Source organism: Antechinus flavipes, chromosome 1 (genome assembly GCF_016432865.1).
Source record: "Antechinus flavipes isolate AdamAnt ecotype Samford, QLD, Australia chromosome 1, AdamAnt_v2, whole genome shotgun sequence".
In the NCBI taxonomy this organism is placed as follows: domain Eukaryota; kingdom Metazoa; phylum Chordata; class Mammalia; order Dasyuromorphia; family Dasyuridae; genus Antechinus; species Antechinus flavipes.
In genome coordinates, this window is record NC_067398.1 from 646953551 (window position 1) to 646959550 (window position 6000).

A 6000-nucleotide genomic window follows, 5' to 3' on the forward strand; every position below is an offset into this window, starting at 1 on the left:
AAAATCTCTCCAAGAAAAACCAAAAGCATATGGGGAAAAAAAAGGAAACCAACTTGCCAAGGAGGAAAGAAGTCCCGAGATGAAAATAATTCTTTGAAAACTGAAGATTGGTAATGGGAAGCCAGGGAAATGCAGAACAATCAAGAAATAACAAAACAAATTGTAAACATTGGAAACAAATAGAAGAATGTGAAACATAAAAGACAGATCTGGAGAATATATTAGAATATTAGTAGAATAGAAAACTGAATAACTTGATTACTGAAAAGTGTGACCAAAAATAGAACCTTGCAAGAAATAATTTGGGAATATTGTCCTGGAATGATAAATGAGGAGAAAATGTAGAAATAGGAAAAACAAATCCCCATTTTCAACCACTTCAACGAAATCCATTGTGGAAAAGACATAGGAATAATAGTGCCAAATTTCAAAAACCCTCAGATGAAAGGGAAAATTTTGGAAGAAAGAAATTCAAATATGAGTGTGTTAAAAATGGAATTGAACAAGACACGTCAGCAGCTCGGGAAAAGACTGGAAAGATATCCACCGAGGGCTGATTGTGAGGGGAGGCAGGAGATAGGGCAGGAAGGAAGGAGAAAGAACAGGCAGCATGGAGGGAGATGAACTGAGGGAGAGAGGGAGGAAGGGAAGACAGAGGGAAAAGATTGAGATAAAAGGGGAGGGAGGAAAACGAGAGAAGAGTTCAGAAGAGATCTTCCATTGGAAAGATTTCATCTAGTATTTTAAAATTTGTTTTCAATCTTGAAATTCTTATTTTTCCAAATCGTTTTCACTATTCATTGTTGTCAAACTTTGTTGCCAATGTTTCTCTTTCACTCCCTTAATCTCATGTTCTCCAGACAGCAAGTGACCAAAATGAAATCATTACAATTCTTTTACCCACTTAACCACATTTCTCAGGTTGTGGAAGAAAAAATCCGATCCCGAGACAAAAAACCAAGACAAAGGAAAGAAGCAAGAATCTGTGTGCGACCCTCCCCGGCTCAAAGGGGCTAGTTGGAGGCATCTCCAGATGCCCACAGAAAACATGGATTCAGTCCTTGCAAGGAAAGGTTCCAGCACCCCAAGGGAGCAGCCTGGTGTGGGGCCCCAGGTGGGAAAGAGGGAATGGCTTAACTAGCAAAAGGCTCGGGTTCATTGGATGGACCGAAAAGGAAGCAACCACTGACCAATGACCAGCAAGGCTGTCTAGGTTTTTTGGGTCATATGAACTGCCTGAAATTTTGGCCTAGGATCTGATTTTTCTCCCCTACTGACCTTTAAAAACAGGGATCATGTGACTGCCTGAAATTTAGAGCTAGGCTCTGACTTTTCTGTCCTACAATCCTCTGAGAATAGGGATCGTGTGATGTCCTGAAACAAAAACCTAAGGTCCTAGATAGAGCCTCTGAGACCTTGCCCTGGTCCCCCGCAGTCCCTTTTTCACGCCACCTCACATCAGTCCTGATGCATTTCTTCCACTAGGACATCCTTGCTAGCAAGGCCTTCAGGCTGGTCCCTCTCCTCAGTACTAACTGTATTCCTCACCCACTAAGGGATTGCCTTGTTTTTCGCATCTTTGAGAAGCTCTCAGAGGTAGGAGGATTTACGAACGATATAGACTATCCTGGGGATGGGGTTAGCCAAATATGTATAGAAGGAGGAATGAGGTAGTTTGTATTTTTTTTTGGGGGGGAGGTGTGTAATTTTGTGGGAAGTCGTGGTTTCTAGAGATCTGAGAGACATACCTTGTACCAGCAATAGGAAATGGACAAGATGGTGGTTCCTCTGTACTCAATGGGGGAGCAGCTAGGATACAACTGAGATCATAAGAGAGAACCCTCTTCTGTAGACTCTGTTGCAGTAACTCAAACCATCAGAGACTCACTTCCAAAGAAAATAGCTTTTGTTGTTATCCTGAAGAAGCTTCTCTGTTCTTATGTAGAACAAAGACATGGGCCTGGGGCTTAGGAGGACCTATGTTTCCAATTCAACCTCACACAGAGTTGAGTGTTGCTGAGGCAAACCATTTCACCTGCTTGCCTCCATTTCCTCACTGGGTGGTTGTAAGGATCCAACGAGATGGTATATTGGGAAAGGCTGTTGAGGACAGTGGAAAGGATGGAAGAGAGGTGCTTCCTCTCTTTCTTTTTCTCCTTGAGATGACCTCAAGACTGCCTCCAAATCCTCATTGTTAGAGCATTCAAACAATTCCATCCATTGGGGAATCAAGCTGAACCGTGTGCATCCCCTTGGGTGGAAAGGAGAGGAGTTCTTCACCTCGTTCTGACAATTGACACTCTGACAACTATTCCATCTTTCTCCAAACCATATTTCAAATTCATAAACAAATTCTTTGCAATCTCAAAATGTATATGTTTTCCATTTTCTTTTGATTAGAGGAGGTGGACAAGTTTATTTATTGTACCTGGAGATATCCAATGTAGGTGTAAAAAATCCCTTTCTCCTGTAGTTGGGGAGCCAATCTGTCATTTCTTCTTAGAGAGGTCGTGTGCTTCAAAACACTGAAAGGGTTAAGAAAGGTTAGTCCAGGGTAGGCCCACACTGTAGTTAGGACTTTGGCCTTAGGTCTTGTGCATCTGAGAATACAAATAGGAGAGAACTCTTTGGGGAAAGCAGCAGCAGGGATGGGAGCCCATGGACAGTAAGCCTGACAGGTCCATAGGATGTTGTGAAATCAAAGAAAATTGGAATGATTCTCAGAAATTTTGTGCTTTGGGTAGTGTGATAGAAGTTACCCGCCACAGCAAACCAATGAACTTTACAGGTTCTGCTTTCTACTGACAGACACTTTGCCTACAAGGTTCCATCCTCTTGTTTTTCTATTGACATAGAAGGGAGTTTCTCAGTTGCTGCCTTTGGATTCCTTTGAATGATGAGGAGAGAGGAAAGAAGGGATGGAGAAAGGGGGAAACAGGGAAAGGGACCTTTAGGAATGGATCAAACTGGATAAAATGGAAAAAAAAAAAGATTTTTATCAATTGTGTTGAGGCTGGCTCTACTGTAAAAACACATAGGATGATGAAAGGCCATAGCTGGGCTGTGCCCAGTGAGCTGTCCGGGCTTTCTTGTACTGCTTGCTGTTCCTTTAGCTGGGAAGATGGGGTAGTTATTGGAACCAAAGCTTAGTGTTAATTTGTTGACATTTTCTTCCCTCAGGAATTCCCTCGGCTTCAACATGGGGAAGAAAACTCAGATATTGCCCCACGGTGAGAATCAATTAATCAACAAACATGTAGTCATACTTGTTCTTTTATCAGTCACTATATTAAAGGAGGAAGAGACACCCCAAAATTCATTCTAAGAGGAAAGGCCAAAAGCTCACAAACAAGAATATGCCAGATCCATCTCGAGGATAGAAAAGTAATGTGTCAAGGCATGATCCTAATGGAACAATCAGGTTAACAGAAGAGGTTAGGAGACAGGGGAACAGGGTGAACTGGTTGCTAGCTCCGTGAGGGAAGAAAAGAAGACCTCTGCGGAAAAAAAAAACCAGGTTGAGGAAGGAATTCAAAGATGCCTAACTCGATGGCTCCTATGTGGGCTAAGCAAAGGGAAGAGTGGTGGCTGCCTGAGCCGGCACACCTGGTGGACAGAAAAGGGAATTTCAGAAGAGGGCAGAGAGTGCAGGACAAAGAACAGGTTCTCTTTTGGACACTTGGAGCTTCTGGTGCAGTTGGGCAAATGGGACAAAATGTTCAAGAGAGATGATGTGGGAATTTGGGAAGAGAGCTCAAGTGAGAGACTGAAGCAGGTTCAATCCACCTGGGAGTGGTTAAGCTTGATGTGATAACATTGCGACCTAGGAGGATGCTTTCAACTGCTTAGGACATGATCAATATTCTGAGAGGTAAAAGGAGTATCCATAGTCAGAGGGTAAGGGGTATGAGTGGAATAGGAAGGGATAATATCTTTTTTTAAAATGATGGAAAGGACTGCTATAGGAATGTACAGGAAGAGGGGAAAAGAGAAGTGAATGGTGTAAATGATCTACCATAAGAAAGAGAGGCTAGAAAAAAGTTTTCTAATAGATTGGAAGAGGGAGAGGAGAAGTTGGTTGAGTGAACCTTATTCTTATTGGTATTGGTTCAAATAGGAGGCACCATAAATACTGAATAGGGACATGGAACTCTTTCTTCTTCTTCTTCTTCTTTTTTTTTTTTTTTGCACATTTTGCACATTTTGCACATTTTTGCACATTTACCATATCTTACAATGTATATTCCATTTTTTTTCTTTTTTTTTTTAAATAACTTTTTATTGATAGAACTCATGCAGGGTAATTTTTTACAACATTATCCCTTGCATTCACTTCTGTTCCCATCTTTCCCCTCCCTCCCTCTACCCCCTCCCCCAGATGGTAAGCAATCTTTTACATGTTGAATAGGTTACAGTATATCCTGGATACAATGTACGTGTGCAGAACCGAACAGTTTTCTTGTTGCACAGGGAGCATTGAATTCAGAAGGTAGAAATAATCCAGGAAGAAAAACAAAAATGCAAGCAGTTTATATTCATCTCCCAGTGTTCTTTCTTTGGGTGTAGCTGTTTCTCGCCCATCTTTGATCAACCGAAACTGAATTAGCTCTCTTTATCGAAGAGATCCACTTCCATCAGAATACATCCTCAAACAGTATCATTGTTGAGGTGTACATTGATCTCCTGGTTCTTCTCATTTCACTTAGCATCAGTTCATGTAAGTCTCGCCAGTCCTCTCTGTATTCATCCTGCTGGTCATTCCTTACAGAACAATAATATTCCATAACGTTCATTTACTCAACCATTCTCCAATTGATGGGCATCCATTCATTTTCCAGCTTCTAGCCACTACAAACAGGGCTGCCACAAACATTTTAGCACATACAGGTCCCTTTCCCTTCTTTAGTATCTCTTTGGGGTATAAGTCCTTTAGAAACACTGCTGGATCAAAGGGTATGCACAGCTTGATAACTTTTTGAGCATAGTTCCAAATTACTCTCCAGAATGGCTGGATGTGTTCACAATTCCACCAACAATGTATCAGTGTCCCTGTTTTCACACATCCCCTCCAACCTTCCACTTTATCTTTCCCTGTCACTCTAGCCAATCTGACAGGTGTGTAGTGGTATCTCAGCGTTGTCTTAATTTGCATTTCTCTGATTAATAATGATTTGGGGCATATTTTCATATGTCTATAAATAGTTTCAATTTCTTCATCTGAGAATTGTCTGTTCATATCCTTTGACCATTTATCAATTGGAGAATGGTTTGATTTCTTATAAATTAGAGTCAATTCTCTATATATTTTGGAAATGCGGCCTTTATCAGAACCTTTGATTGTAAAAAGGTTTCCCAGTTTATTGTTTCCCTTCTAATCTTGTCTGCATTTTTTTTGTTTGTCCAAAAACTTTTTAATTTGATATAATCAAAATTTTCTATTTTGTGGTCAATAGTGATCTCTAGTTCTTCTTTAGTCATAAATTCTTCCCTCTTCCACAGGTCTGAGAAGTAAACTATCCTATGCTCTTCCAATTTATTTATAATCTCATTCTTTATGCCTAGGTCATGAACCCATTTTGACCTTATCTTGGTGTACGGTGTTAAGTGTGGGTCAATGTCTAGTTTCTGCCATACTAATTTCCAATTTTCCCAACAATTTTTGTCAAATACTGCCTTCTTATCCCAGAAACTGGGGTCTTTGGGTTTGTCAAACACTATATTATTAAAGTTATCAGCTGTTTTGTCCTTTGAACCTAACCTATTCCATTGATCAACTAGTCTATTTCTTAAGCCAATACCAGATGGTTTTAGTAACTGCTGCTTTATAATATAATTTTAGATCTGGTACAGCTAGGCCACCTTCATTTGATTTTTTTTTCATTAATTCCCTTGAAATTCTTGACCTTTTGTTTTTCCATATGAACTTTGTTGTTATTTTCTCTAGTTCATCAAAGTAGTTTTTTGGGAGTCTGATTGGTATAGCGATAAATAGATTAATTT